Source organism: Balaenoptera acutorostrata, chromosome 2 (genome assembly GCF_949987535.1).
Source record: "Balaenoptera acutorostrata chromosome 2, mBalAcu1.1, whole genome shotgun sequence".
Lineage (NCBI taxonomy): Eukaryota > Metazoa > Chordata > Mammalia > Artiodactyla > Balaenopteridae > Balaenoptera > Balaenoptera acutorostrata.
The window spans coordinates 17,647,140-17,662,653 of NC_080065.1; positions in this window are offsets into that span (position 1 = coordinate 17,647,140).

Below are 15,514 nucleotides of genomic sequence, written 5' to 3' on the forward strand. Positions count from 1 at the left end.
TGGGGCTTGAGTAATGGCCGAGCCAAGAATCCTGGAGTCAGTCAGACTCTTTCTTCCTTGGGGAAAAAAAAAGGGGGTCAAGTCAATTCTATCCCACTCTATCTTGTGTATTTTATTCAACAATGATTTTTGACCAACCCCAAATTCCTCCAACGAGGGAGGAATGTTCAGTGTTTTTGTAACCTTGACTAACTGTGATATTATTCCAAACAAGGAGGCAAACCCCTATGGGGGCAAGAGGTGGAAAGGAAAGAGCTAAATCGGAATCTGTTTTTGATCCCAGCCAGATGATGGATGTCTTACAAATGTGGTCAGTGCTACTTCTGATCTCACCCTGAGCAAAGACACTCTTTAACTAGCTGGACAAAATATCTGGACTCAAGTGTAAAGCAACTTGACTGACTCAAGTAAATAGCTGAAGAAAGTCAAATTATTCTGATAATGATCTATACTAATTATTTATCTTCCTGAGGTTGCATTTATTTCTGAGTGTTTTCTGGTTGGGGTAAAATAATAACTCATGTATCAGGTGCTTGAAACTGCCATGGCTAAGAGTTGCTGTTTTCTGTGAAGTCGTGGTACTAGATGAGCAGAATCTGGTCATCTTAAGGGTGCTGCTGAGTGTACTCAAGCAAAGATATTCTGGAGCCAGACTTCCTGGAAATAATCCCGTGTCTGCCTCTTACAAGATGAGACTTCAAGCATTTGCCCACATCTCTGTGCCTCGGGTTTGTCATCTCTAAAAGGAGGACGACTGCAATAGATCTTATGTCATAAGTTGCTGTGAAGCATGATTTAAAACCTGTGAAGTGCTCAGAACAGTGCCTGGCATGTAGGAATTGGGCCGTAAAAGTTAGTTGTTATTACCATTAATCATTGCTTCTTTGGCGGAAAACATGGCTAAAACAGTGAGGGTGAAGGCTGGTGTGGTAGGTCTGTTGCCTGTGATTCAGAGACCCTTTTGTATCTGCATTGGAGAGTTCAAAACTCAGTGACTGTATCAAATCATCAAGTGCATGTAAATATATTACAATTTCGGTTGTCAATTACACCTCAATAAAGTGGAAAAGAAGGAAAAAAACTCTCCGTGGCTGCTATACACATGTATAGCCGAAAATAAAGTACTGGTTTTAATGAACCATTCCTGCATTCACTCACTTATAGAGTCACCATGTGCTGGGCATTGGAGATACCAAGTCAATTATGACTTGACTTATTGTGATGCTTAGTCCAGTGGCAAAGACACTTACCTGAAGAGATTACTATGCAATATGTAGGTGCAAAGATAGAGATATGTACAAGGTATCACTGAGATGTGATGGAGGGGCTGGGGAGAGTGGGGAGGAATAGTCAGGGGAAATTCCTGGAAGTAATCCCCCAAATATGTGTTTGGTCAAATAAGACTTGATTTTAAAAAAATCAGTAAGTGTTTCAACTTGTGTCTCTAAAAGGTAAAGATTCTCTCTTTCTCTTATAAACGAAACACTATTATTACCCCTAAAAGTAATAATAATGGTTGCTTAACTATAGTAAAATACATGGTCGATTATCAATAGTCCTCTACATGTCACATTAGTTTTTAGTTGGTTTGAATGAATCAGGATGCAAAAGGTGTATCTTGCAATGGGTCTCTTAATCTTAACTGTCCCTTAATCTATATTAGGTTCCCCCTCCATTTCTCTCTCTCTCTCTCTCTCATTCCTTATAATCTATTTGCTGAAAAAACTGGGTTGTTTATCTTGCAGGGTATTCCATAGAGGGATTTGGCTAATTGCGTCTTCATTTTCCTCTATTCCTTCTATTTCCTATAAATATTGTGTTAGATTTAAAGGCTTTTTCAGATTCAGGTTCAAATTTTTTGTGGGGGGGGGGGCGGTAGATTGGCCGAGATTACTTCACAGAGAGTGTGGGCCATATCCTTCGGAAGGCACGTGGCCGATGGTGGTCTCTCTTTTAGAGATGTTTGCAGCCATTGATGGTCAATGGTTAGGGCTAGTCATTCGTAAAGGTTGTAAAGTGGTCCTATTCTAATTCTATCTTTCCTTCTTTGGCTGGAATCCTATAGAGAGTAATTTCCCCTCATTTATTATTTGCTCACTTAGTAGTATATAGAGTTGGTCTAGGAAAGGCAAGTCAAGTGCCTGCTTGAAAATCCATATTAACAGTGGCCCTGTGTTTCCATAAGACCCACAACCTTTAATGTCAGTAAAATTCTATTCAACAAACAACTTTACTAAAGCAGGAAGGTGAACCGATGGGGTTTTGTAAATACTTAGCATGAGAAGAAGAACCTTCTGCTTATCACACAGCTTTAAAAACACTGTAAGTTTCCCCCAAGCTTTTAGTAAAAATAGTTTTGTTTTTTTTTTAACAGCAATTACAAAAAGGTAATCTTGCTGAACTGAAATCCTAGACTACATCTGATATCATTTTAGTTTTCAGTGACCTACTTACTGCGTGGCATGATTTACAGTTGAGGTTTATGGCTTTAGCAAAATAATGCTTTGGTCATTCACTCAAAAAGAAAGGAAAATCCTCTGTTTTATTCTCTAGTATGGGATGAAACTTTTAAACAGTCGCGGTTAAGTCATCATTAAAACAATTTTGTACCTCAGACCTAAAATAGACGTGCACCTTAGCATTGATGTATACAGAGCCTGAGTTTCCTAAAAGGCAAAGGGAAAATATATTCCCATGACTGCGTGCAGGATGAGTAAATTACACAGACACACACAAAGGCTAATTAAAAATGGAACATTTAAGAAGCATTGCATTTTAGGTGTTTTGTGAAAGTCCCTTTTAAATTTAGTCCCAAGTGAAATCAGTTGTTTACATTTGGTTGGTGACATGAAACATTAACAGTAGCAGAAACAGGGGTAACCTCTGAGCTGCTGGGTGGACCCTTGTGTGACCTCAGAGTCCCAGACTCCTTCCAATGGGAGACCGGTCACCCCAGATCCTGACCAGTTTTCCCCTTGCCCTCTCCCTCCAAATCACTTCAATCCTTTGTCTCCAAATACATTAGATCTATTCAGTGTTTCCCCTTTTAATGCCTCCACAATTTCTTAACATCTACAAAGAGGAGATTGATTCCCACCATGTCAGCAGGAAGCAGTGGGGTGTGCGTACTGAACGGGCCCCAGCTTGAGGAACAAGCCAACAAGGGGAATATTGTCTTTCTCTTCATTCTTTCTTTTATTTTTTTAGAGCATTTTTCTTTCTTATCCAGATTAGTCTGACCTCAGCACAAGACAACTATATATTACTTTTAACGGCAAACTTGAATGTCGCCTGGGTTGCGTTGGTGGTTTTCCATGAATGTAATACAGTAATCCCAGTGGAGCTACCTCAGCCACTTACTACTCTTACCCTGATAAAAATACTTTGTTGGGGCTATTAGGACGTCTTTTATTTTTAATCCAGCTGAAAATGGAAGCATTACAGAGCTTAGAAATATTAATGAGAAAATCCTCTACTGTCCATAGCAGAGTACCCCACTCGTGCCGGGATAGAATAAAAGCATTTTGCCCCAGTTCTACCTCGTCAGAACCATCTTGACTGAAGCTTTCAAGCGAGGCTTTTAAGAAAGAATCATATGACACACACGTATACAAAATGGAAATACCCTGGCAGATAAAATTAGTATTCTCTTATTGCACCTGTAGCGCAAACGGCTATAAAAGGAGTTGCTAAATAATGTACACCCTCTGATGATCTAAAAGCCAGCTGTGCTCTTTTCTATTTTAAAAATCCTGAGGGTTAAAGCCTCATCTAATCCTTTCTTTGTCAGAGTTTCTGTCAAATGATCAGACCCTTGGGCATTTTTTCACTCAGGACGGATGGGTTGTATTGAATCATAAGCTACTTTATGAACAGATTGTCCATAAGCCTTGTCGAACCTTCTAGTGTTTGTTTATTAACAGATAGAAATGGACTTGCCATCTTACTCTTGTTCTAACTACATAAACCTGTGCCAAAACCCAACTGGGTACTTAAAACAGATGGTTCTCGTCTTTCTTTCTTTCTTTTTTTTTTTTTTAAAGGGGACTTAATCAGTGAAGGCAGTTTACAAGTAGAGGGGGGTTTTTTTTGTTTTGTTTTTTTAAATTAATTTATTTATTTTTGGTTGCGTTGGGTCTTCGTTTCTGTGCGAGGGCTTTCTCCAGTTGCGGCAAGCGGGGGGCCACTCTTCATCGCGGTGCGCGGGCCTCTCACCGTCGCGGCCTCTCTCGTTGCGGAGCACAGGCTCCAGACGCGCAGGCTCAGTAGTTGTGGCTCACGGGCTTAGTTGCTCCGCGGCATGTGGGATCTTCCCAGACCAGGGCTCGAACCCGCGTCCCCTGCATTGGCAGGCAGATTCTCAACCACTGCGCCACCAGGGAAGCCCCGGTTCTCGTCTTTCTAAAGACATGACTTAACTGTCGTATTTTACCTCTGGGCACAGTGCTGTCGGGAGGATTTGTGACATGGCACAGTCATTGTAAGTAGGAATCACCTGGAAAATGAGTCTTACTTGTTGGTTTCATGAAAACAAAAAGTCCCCCTCTCTTGTGGTCATCCTGTGGAGGCCTGAAGGAATCCCACCCCAGATTTGGTGGGGAGGCCAAGGCTGATGATACCACACAAGCGCCAAGAGGGTAGGAAAAGTTGGATCACCCACATGGTGAGGATTTCTGCGGGGAGCAGGGCAGGCTCCCAAACAGGTTCAAAATGGGCTTCAGAGAGCAGGGAAAGGAGGCCAGCTTGGCTTTTTACTATATTCGGAGAGAGCCAGAGGTGAGGATTTCCACACGCGTCCCAGAGCTTGTGTGGCTTGAACTTCCCACTGGTGTCAGAAAGGGGAGCGCCTGGGCTTCCTCATCAGCTAGACAAGATGGGAACTGGGGGGAGAAGGAAAAGGGGGAGTGGTGGCACGTGAGAGCCGTCAGGGGTCAAACATCAAAATGGGGTCAGATGCCATATTACAGGTCACTTTACATTGAAGGCCAAAGGCACTGTAAAAAATGGTAAATATTTTTAGACTAATACCAAATGCTGCTTGAGAAGTGAAGGTTTGGGGGGGTATTTGGAAACCTTCTAAAATTCTGCTATGTATTTCCTTTTGGGGTTTTTAGTGGCAAAACAACGTATGCACTCAGCCAATCCTCTCTGTTTCTGGTAAAACATTTGGATACAAAGTCATAAAGTGTCTAGATTATTACTGAAGACCTTTAAAAATTGTTGCATTCAAGCAAATCAACTCTTACTGTTGGTAGATTATTTTTCACTTTCTAACCTAAATCCTTTGGGCGCTAGGCCAAGGTACTTCTTGTTTCTCTCATTACACTTGATAGACTGATGGGCCATCAGAAGGCCAAGGGACATTAGGGATTGTTTAGGATAATCTTACTCATTATTTAGTTGGAGAAACTTGAGGCCTATTAGTGTCTAGAGTGTTAGCTGGGATCACACAAACTAGAATCCAAGCCCTGCGCCTTGTCTAATGCACCTCACCTAATTTAGATCAGAGGGTTTGGTTGTCATATTTTCCTAGGCTTTCAATTTTAATGCTTTCTCTGCAGGATGCTAGATTTTTAAAAAAACTCATAAATTTTATATGTTTTCTCCCCATAATCTTCTGTCTGAATATATTGCAGAATTTTTATATGAATTCTAAAGTAGGGACCCCATATTTTAAATATTACACTGGAAATGTTTAATTATATATAAGCGTTGGGTAAGACATCCAATAACTTTTTGTTTAATTCAGTGTATTTTAATTTTTAAAATAACATTAAATATTTTCTTTGATTTTTTTCTCCCATTTTGTGCTACATTCTAGGATTTTTAAAAAAATAAATTTTTAATTTTAAGGTTTTTTTAGCTTTACATAAAAGTTTTGAAGATAGTACTAGTGAGTTTACAAATACTCCGTGCTCGGTTTGCCCTATCAATAACATCTTATGTTAGTATAGTACATTTGTCAAAATTAATTAACCAATATGGTCGGTATTAGTAACTAAAGTTCGTACTTTATTCACATTTCCTTAGCTTTTTATCCAGTATTACTTTGCTGTCCCACCCAGGACACCACATTCCATTAAATCATGACTCCTCAGGCTCCTCTTTGGCTGTGACAGTTTCTCAGACTTTTCTTATTTTGTTTTGATATTCTTGACAGACTCAAGGACTCTTGACTGATCAAGTATTTCATAGAATGTCCCTCAGTTGGGATCCATCTGATGTTTTTCTCATGATTTGACTGGAGTTATGAGTTCTTGGAAGGGACATGATTTATTACTCTTGATATTAACCTTAATCACCTGGCTGAGATAGTGTTTATCAGATTAGGGGTAGGGCAGAATGTTCTGGAAACCCATAGATGCAAGACGGGAAGGACAGAGGGATTTTTATGTAAGATTTCTACACACAAAAAAGTTACTCCCTTCCATATTATACTCTGGAAGAAGGTTCTTCTGTGCCACCTAAACTTAAGGGGTAGTTCTGCTCCTCTACCTACCAAGGGGTGGAATACATACATAAATTATTTGGAATTTTGCATGAGAGATTTATCCACTATCTATTTATATCTACCTATCTATCTATCTATCTATAACGGTACGTACTCATGGATATTTATTTACTAATTTGGATTATAACCCAATACTACTTTATTTTGTTACTTGAATTGTTTCAGCTTTGGTCATTGAGACCTCTTTCAGTTGGCTACTGTCCTTTTGACATACCCTTTTCATGTTCTTTTTGTTTTTATAAATTTATTTTATTTATTTATTTCTGGCTGCGTTGGGTCTTCGTTGCTGCACGCGGGCTTTCTCTAGTTACGGCGAGCGGGGGCTACTCTTCCTTGCGGTGCACGGGCTTCTCACTGCGGTGGCTTCTCTTGTTGCGGGACACAGGCACTAGGCGCACAGGTTTCAGTAGTTGTGGCACGCGGGCTCTAGAGCGCAGCATCAGTAGTTGTGGCACACGGGCTTAGTTGCTCCGCGGCATGTAGGATCTTCCCGGACCAGGGCTCAAACCTGTGTCCTCTGCGTTGGCAGGTGGATTCTTAACCACTATGCCACCAGGGAAGTCCCCCCCTTTCATGTTCTTTTTAAAGCACTTTCTATTTTCCAGCACTATAAGATGCTCCAGTTTCATCCTGTACCTTCCCTGTACTAGTCCTAGAATCAGTCATTTCTCTAAGCGGCATGATTTTTTAAAATTGAAGAATTCTTTTTTTATCTTGGCACTAGAAAGGTGAGGTGTGCTTGTTCTACTGGGCAGTCATTGCTTCTAGGTGGTCCACTCAGCCAACAGAGCAAGGAAATGTGTGCGCATATTTGAACCCTTGTATATCCATGCATCTGTAAGTATTTCTGCATGTACCCATCTTTATATGAAGTTAAACATGAGTTCATACTGATGCCACCAACTCTAATGCAGTACCACATGGATTATTCTAGCCTCCTTCCCTTGTCTGTCTGTAACCTCCCGCTCCAACAGAGAGAAACCCGGCTCCCACCATCTGCCACCCATTTACTTAATTGTTCAATCCCAGTTATACATGTGTAGTGGTTTCTGAATTCTTAATCTTTTGGGGATATTTATCTTGTTTAGGGATATTTTTTAACTTTATCTTTCAACCCATCTCCTGAGTATTTTTTTTTTCCCCAATCTCTTTTTCATTTCCAACAACTCTCTTTCATTCTCTAATGATTCCATTTTTAAAATGGATTGATACCATTACAGAGTCCAAGCTTGTAATGCCTGCTGCATGATGGTTCAATAAACTTGAGAGATGAGGTGCTGGGGCAAGGAATAGCAACTTTATTTGGAAAGCCAACAGACCAAGAAGATTGTGGACTAGTGTCCCAAAGAACCATTTTACCTGAATTAGAATTTAGGCTTCTTTTATTCTAAAAGGGGAGGGGGTGTGGCTGGTCGTTGCAGACCTCTTGGTGCCGGAATTCTTCATTCTCACAGCTGTCCACATAGGTCTGGTCACAACGTTCCTATAAACCTCCAACAAGACAAATGTTATTCTCTGTTCTGCAACTTTTTATCTCTACATGAATGGAAGAGTGTTATACCTTTAAAGGCCAGAGCCTTGAAAATGAGCAATCCTGTATATTTCAGCCTACAGGCAACATTCTTTAACAAAAGAATGACTAAGCGCAGGTAACAGAGAACAAGGGTTAGAGATCCAGTATGGAGTCATGTTTGTTCTTCTCAGTTACAATAGCTTCTCTTCTCTTCCTAAGGATATTAATTGCGGTTTACAGAATTCATTCTGTTCTCAGGATTGTCTCTGTTTCTTCTTCCGTTTGTTTGTTGATATTGGCCTTTGTCTTTTTGTCTTAGAGAATTTCTTCAACAATCTGATGATCTTTGGCTACTTAAATATGTCCAATTGTGAGGCATAATGATTTAGAAATTACTAAAGTGCCTAAGTAAAACACTATCTAAATAATTTCCTGCGCTAACCTACTGACTGATTGGTTGTAATTATGAAAAGGAACGATATTATTATAGAACGATATTATTAGAACGATATTATTATTGATGAGATGCTCATCTATTGGTGACTAAAAGATACTCCCCGAGTTATAAGTCAGAATTAGGGACAGAAGCTTATCTTTAAAATGTAAAATACCCTAGAGATTATAGTGATTACTATTTTTATACACTAAATAGCTAGCTAGGTAGATACAGAGTGAGGCACCAAACAAGCTGATTGGCAGCTGTGTGTGTCTTGGACTAGGACTTCCAGACTGTGGTGGGTGTCTTCAAGGTGGAGAGCCAGCCTTTTCACTGGGGAGGGGTGTCCCCCAGAGGAGAGCAACAGCTGTATGGTAACAAATACATTTTACACAATGAGTTAGTCAACACTCATAGGTACCAACCTCCCTACCCAAATTTCACAAAAAAATATTTAAATTTACTAAGTGCAAAAATACGCTGATGTTGTCCATTTTAAAGCTGTCATGACTCACTAAACTGATTCCACAGTCCAATAATGATTCAAGACCAAAGCTTGAAAAAATTTAGTTCTAAAGGCCTCTCTGAATTGGCCTCTGTCTCTTCATCTTGATTTTTTTTTTTAACCACTCCCTGTCCAATACCCTTGTCATATCCAAACTACTTAAAATTCCTGAAAGTGCTATGATTTCTCTTGGTTCCATATTTTGCACATACTGTTCTTCTGCCAGATAAGCCTCCTCACTTTTTTGCTGGCTAACTTTTTCATGTTCCAAAGATTCAGCACAGACATTATTCATCTTGGAAATCTCTCTTGATCTTTGCTTCTTTCCTATTTTCCACTCATCCCTGGGCAAAGGGAGTTTTATCTCATCCATTCTCTTTTTTCTTTGTTTCCATAGCAATTAATACATATGCTATGATCACATCTAACACAAACACACAGACACACACACACACACATGCTAATATAACTACTGATTTTTATATCCATATCTGCTCTAGGCTATATATTCAGACCAGGGTCTGTGTTTTATACTTCGTCCTTCTTTGTGCTTGGGGTCCTGAGCAGACAAGGACTTAGATGAGAATCAGGGACTTTCTACCTCCACGTACAAGACTTCTGGTATTCTTTGTTGGGGCATTAGGCTAGATCCACCTTGACTCAGGAAATTATTCAGTAAACCCTACTACCCCTACCCTAAATCTGCATAAACACAGCCCCCTGAGTCTAGACCTCAGACCCATTTGAGGCAATGCTGATTCCATAGTGGAGACAGTGAGCTGTGGGCATGGACCTCCAGGTCTGTTTCCAGAAAGACAACAGGCCTGTGGCTCTGAATCATACGTGCCCCCAGCATGGGAACAGGACTGGGGAGAGGACTCTGGACTTGGGGTCATCTGGATAAAGCACTTCTCCTCCCTGCATGTAGAAAGAAAGAAAGAAAGAAAGAGGTGGGGAAGGGGATAGAAACGTTTCTGCAATACTGCTTCATCCTGGATGTTTATCGCAACTCTCTTTCCCCTTTAGAGACCTGTGACTCACGGTATTCAGTATCTCATCCTTATATTTGTTCCTTAGCATTTAGTAAAGTATCCATGGGGGTGAGCTGTAAGCTCAGCATTTATGATTGGAAGCATAGACGTGGATAATAACGATGGGGTGAAAGACTAGAATTCATAATGATAGAACATACTATACTCAGGACAAGATAAAGGGGAAAAAAAGAAGGCAAAGGATACTAGAGTATAATATCTTGGTGACTGATGAATTTGAGTGGTTGCCTGCCTTTTAAAAAAATTTTATTTTATTGAAGTATAGTTGATTTACAATGTTTTGTTAATTTCTACTGTACAACAAAGTGATTCACTTATACATATATATACACATTCTTTTTCATATTCTTTTCTATTATGGTTTATCACAGGATATTGAATATAGTTCCCTGTGCTATACAGTAGGACCTCGTTGTTTATCCATTCTATATATAACAGTTTGCATCTACTAATCCCAAACTCCCAATCCATCCTTCCCCCACCGCCCTCCACCTTGGCAATGAGTGGTTACCTGTCTTACCCAATATCTTAAATGGAATGGAGATGAACATTATTAAAGAGGAAATTGAGGAATTGTGAGATCTACGTATTAGGAATGTCCTTAGCATGAGTGTTAATATTGGAAATGATGATGGTAGAGGATCGAATGACTAGTGAGATTAAGTCATGCTAAAATAATTTGAGGGAACAACAGAACATTCTGGAGTCTCACAGATGACTCAACAGGAAGGACAGAGTGATTATTATCTTAAAAATAAATACTGTTTTATTAGAAATGTATTTGTTTATGATTACTTTTGCAATTAACAAATGGCTTTGTTGTTGCTGTTCTGAAATATTTGCTTTTAGAATCAGAAATTAAGCTCATACCTTTAGGGACAGTAATGTATTTTGGCTTAAAATAGGAGTAATGCTTTAGAAAGGATGCTAGCTGTCATAACAAACAAACTCCAAAATGTGCAATGGCGCAGTCATGATATGTTTATTCCTCACTTGTGTAAATTTCAAATTGGGTGTTCCTGATTGGTGGATGTCTCTCCCCCAAAGATGATTCAGGGAACTAGACTCCTTACATCTTGCAGCTCTGCTTTCTTTATCATGTGGCTTCCAAGGTCCCTGTGCTTAGCTCCATCAAGCTGGAAGATTGGGAAGGAGCAGTACGAGAAGGTCCACTGCTTCTTACCAATTCGGGCAGGAAGAAACTTATATTATCTCTGCCCACATTCTATTGGTGAGCTCTAATTGTACAGCTTCACCTAGTCCCTGGTTCCTGAGTACTTCCCAGCAGCAAAGTTATGATGAGAGGAAGCCCAGGTTTGGGCAGATAATTAGCCATCTTCCCAAAGATGGATATTTAGGGATCTTATGTATGTATCTATAATTTGTCAAAAAAATTCAATAATTATTAAATTGCATTAAAAATTAATTATAATTAAGTAAAATTAAGTGAAGTATAATTAAATAAAATAATTAAAACTTTCAACAATGGTTGATTGATCAAGCAACGAAAGAATTAGTAAAGATAAAAAAGATTTGAGAATCCAATGAACAAGCTTGATTTTAATGGATACAAATAGAACCAATGGATACAAATAGAACCTATGGATACAAAAAAATTAAAACCACCCATTCTGCTTAATCACTGAGAGAAAAGTTACAAAAAGTGATCATTTTCTAGGCCAAAAAGCAAGTTTTAATACATTTCACAGCATTAGTATGATACTGCCCACATTCTCTGATTTTAAAGATAAGAATTACCCCTTGGGCTCTGCTCTGCTCATTCAGACAGGAAGGCTTATTCAAAACCAAAGCTCCAATAATCCTGTTACCAACTGCCAGGAACACAGGTTGCCATCTTTGCAAAAAAATGCTTTTTAAAGCAGCATTTTTACATATTTTAAAGATAACTTGCATATGGCAGTTATTCACATATATTTTTCTCACAGTTTTTAAAACATCACCTACCCCTTTTATTACTTCATATTACCCTTTGAACTTGCAAGCCTAAAACGTTTTTTTACTTAACCCTTGTAATGGTTTCTGATAACTTTACAAATTGAAGGTTGTTGATGAGGTCATTGGATTTGTAAACTTTGCCCTGGTTAGAATTAGGCAGCAAACTGTGGGACATAAGCAGAGCGTTGGGAACATTTAAAATAAATGTCAGGTTTATTACTATTCCATGAACTCTTACCAGAAATAACAATATCTATTCATTGCAATAGAAGACCAGAAGTAATTTTCTTTTATATTGAGTAAACGGCATCCTTCATTCAGCTGTGAAATTTGACAAAGAAGGAAAGAGCTTAGCTCAAAAGAAAACACGAGTTAAGGTTATTTGGTAGCTAGAAATGTCCCCAGTGTTATTTATTTTCTAACATAAATTTCCCGATGTGCAGAAACCTCTTAGCAAATCCTGAGTCCCAGTCCCTATTGTGTAGATACTGGAAGGAAAGAGTGAAAAAACAAGCAAGGCTGCCATGGGAATCTTGACTTTAGATGGGGTGAGGAAGGAATCAGAATTACTCTACCTCAGTGATAGAAAAATTTAAGATAACTTCCCCTTTGTTTTACACATTAGGCTGATGAGACCCAGGTAGATGAAGGGTCCCATAGATACTTCAGTTCAGACACTGGCAATAAAAAAAGAGAAGAGAATGGCTTTTACACTAGACTATACTCTTTGGATGTAACAAAAATACACCAGAGGGAGAAGAAAAGCAGCTGTCAGCATGGCAGGGAAGAGCCTGGAAGGGGATTACACAGATATGCTCACAGATACAGTCTTTCTGTGTCCCTATTTCACTAAGTCTGGGTATGTACAATCATTCACTTATTCATTCATATCACCCAACAAATATTATTAAGCTTCTATTATGTGCTAGCTTTGTAAATACCTGTTTTCATGGAGCTCATCTTCTAATGGGACTATTCTTCCCCATGTTCAGCGTTTCCAGTGATAATTTTACAGCAATCTGCAACTAAGATGGGGTAGTTAATAAGGTCCACACAAAAAGTACAGAAATGAGTACTTTTAAAAATCACCTGTCCCACTATACATATACCACAATGGCTAAAACAAAAAAGATTGGCAATGCCAGATGTTGGGGTAAGAATGTGGAGCAACTGGAACTCACATACATTGTTGAAGGGAATGTAAAATGACACAAGTACTGTGGGAAAAGATCTGACAGTTTCTTGTACACTAAGCATACATCTAATTTACAAACAAAATTCCAAGCCTAGATATTTATCCAAGAGAAGTGAAAATATATGTCTATAAAAATTTTATATAAGTATATTCACAGTGTCTTTCATAATAACCAAAAACTTGAGACAGTCTAGGCGTTCATACACAGGAGAATAAATAAGCAAACTGTGATATATTCATGCAATGGATACTACTTGGTAATTAAAAGAAAATGATTGCAGTACTAAATATCATCTAAGACAATAATCAAAGAGGAAGAAATATGAAGAGAAACTTTTTTAAAAAATAAACATGTCATCAAGAAAAGACATATCAAGGAGAGGGCTTCCCTTGTGGTCCAGTGGTTAAGAATCTGCCTTCCAATGCAGGGGATGCAAGTTTGATCCCTGGTCGGGGAACTGAGATCCCACATGCTGTGGGGCAACTAAGCCCGTGTGTCTCTCTGCGCCGCAACTACTGAGCCCGGGCTCTCTGGAGCCCCTGAGCCACAACTAGAGAGAAACCCACGTGCTGCAATGAAGATCCTGCATGCTGCAACTGAGACCCGACGCAGCCACATGCATACATACATACACATATACATACATACATACATACACACATAAATAGAAAAAAGAAAAAACACATCAAGGAGAAAAAGACTTCCAGACTGCTCCTGGTTCCTACTGATCAGCTGGGCTCCAATTTTGGGCCCTTGGTGTTTGATGCTGGAAAAATTGTAAAACTTCAATTTGGACAATTGGGCATAATAGCACGTGCTACCTGATTCGTGGGAGCACTGGCAAAACTAAGAAGACGTGAACTCTCGAGAGCTGATATTGGTTTACTTGTTTCCACTCCAGCCAAGAGGGCAAGCTTTGCAAAGACGCTAAATTTACCCTTTCCCACACAAGAATATTCCACATTTAGTTCCATTTTTAAGGCCTGTCTGATGAACTTTTCTTACACTTAACTGCATTGACAGGGCTGTTATTTTTGAACATTTATGCTACATCCAGAGTATGGTAATTTATCAATTAGGCTGAATGAGAGTAAAAGGAAGAGTTTGAAGAGCTTTCAGGGAGACTGTAGTGTCAATTTGGGATCCATTTATATCTGATCCTTTAAGACTGGGAGCCAAATTGGGTAAATGGAATTGAGGCTTGAAACTATAAAACGATTTTCTTTCTCAGCTTCCAATCGCTATCAGTATGCCTGGGTCCCAACCCGCCACGACCCTCTTTAACATCTTCATTTGCCCTCTTCTTTATTTCCTGCCTAGCCAGCTTGTCTTTCTCAGTTATTTGGTTTTGTTACTTGCTCTTCCGTGGTCCTTGATTCCAAAAGCATCCTTGTTTGTCTGGAATGACATGGTAACACCTAAAAAGAATCAAGTGATCAAAAGTCCCTCCGCATCCTCTCTTCCTTTTGGAGGTTGGGAATATGAGAAAGAAAGGTAGAAAGGAAATGGACTGAGGTTAGAGCCAGTTGCTGGGGGAACAGCTCTCATAAATATTGGGTTAATGAAAAATTAAGGAGTTTATAGGACCTCTCTTCCAATGGGATTGAAATTGTCACATGAGACCAGAGGCTGTTCATTTAACTGAAGAAGCAGATTAAGGCAGGGAATCATTTAAAAAAGTGATACAATTTCTTTGATTTAAAACATTTACAGGTACAGTCTTGCCAATCTTTTGATACAGGGCTGAGGATTTTTTTGTTTTTTGTTTTTGTCTTCGAGTTTGGGTCTACTGATTGGAGTGCAGTGTCATCTTTCTTGGGTAGATAACATTCCCTAATATACTATCTATGAGTTTTAACTTCAGTTTCCTTATAATGGAGGGAGAATTTAAGGACACCTGTGGAACAATCAAAGTACATAATCCTAGATTTGGGGGGATGCCCTTCCCTCACCCACTTCTAGTCATTCATGGTTGTTTCACCCTTATTTACTTTGACAGCAATGGTTATTTTCTCACTTTTATTCCATCTTTACACAGTATTCAACTGCGTTTTTGTAGAAAAGATAATCTTTCTTTTCACATTCATGTCTCACTGGTTTTCATAATAGTGAACTGATTTAATCAAATCCTTAGTTAAAACAAGTCCAGTTCAGAGAAAAAGACTTCGGAACAAACACAGCTAATTTTGCTAAGCACACGGCTATCTCCTTGCATCTGAAAGTTGTGGCTCTACAGGAACCTGTTAGCTCCGAGCTTTCAGCATGTTATGGGACCCAGTCATTTTTCTTTACAGATGGATTTGAGGGTGTTGGTTAACCCAACGAGTTGGTTAAGTGGAGGTCCA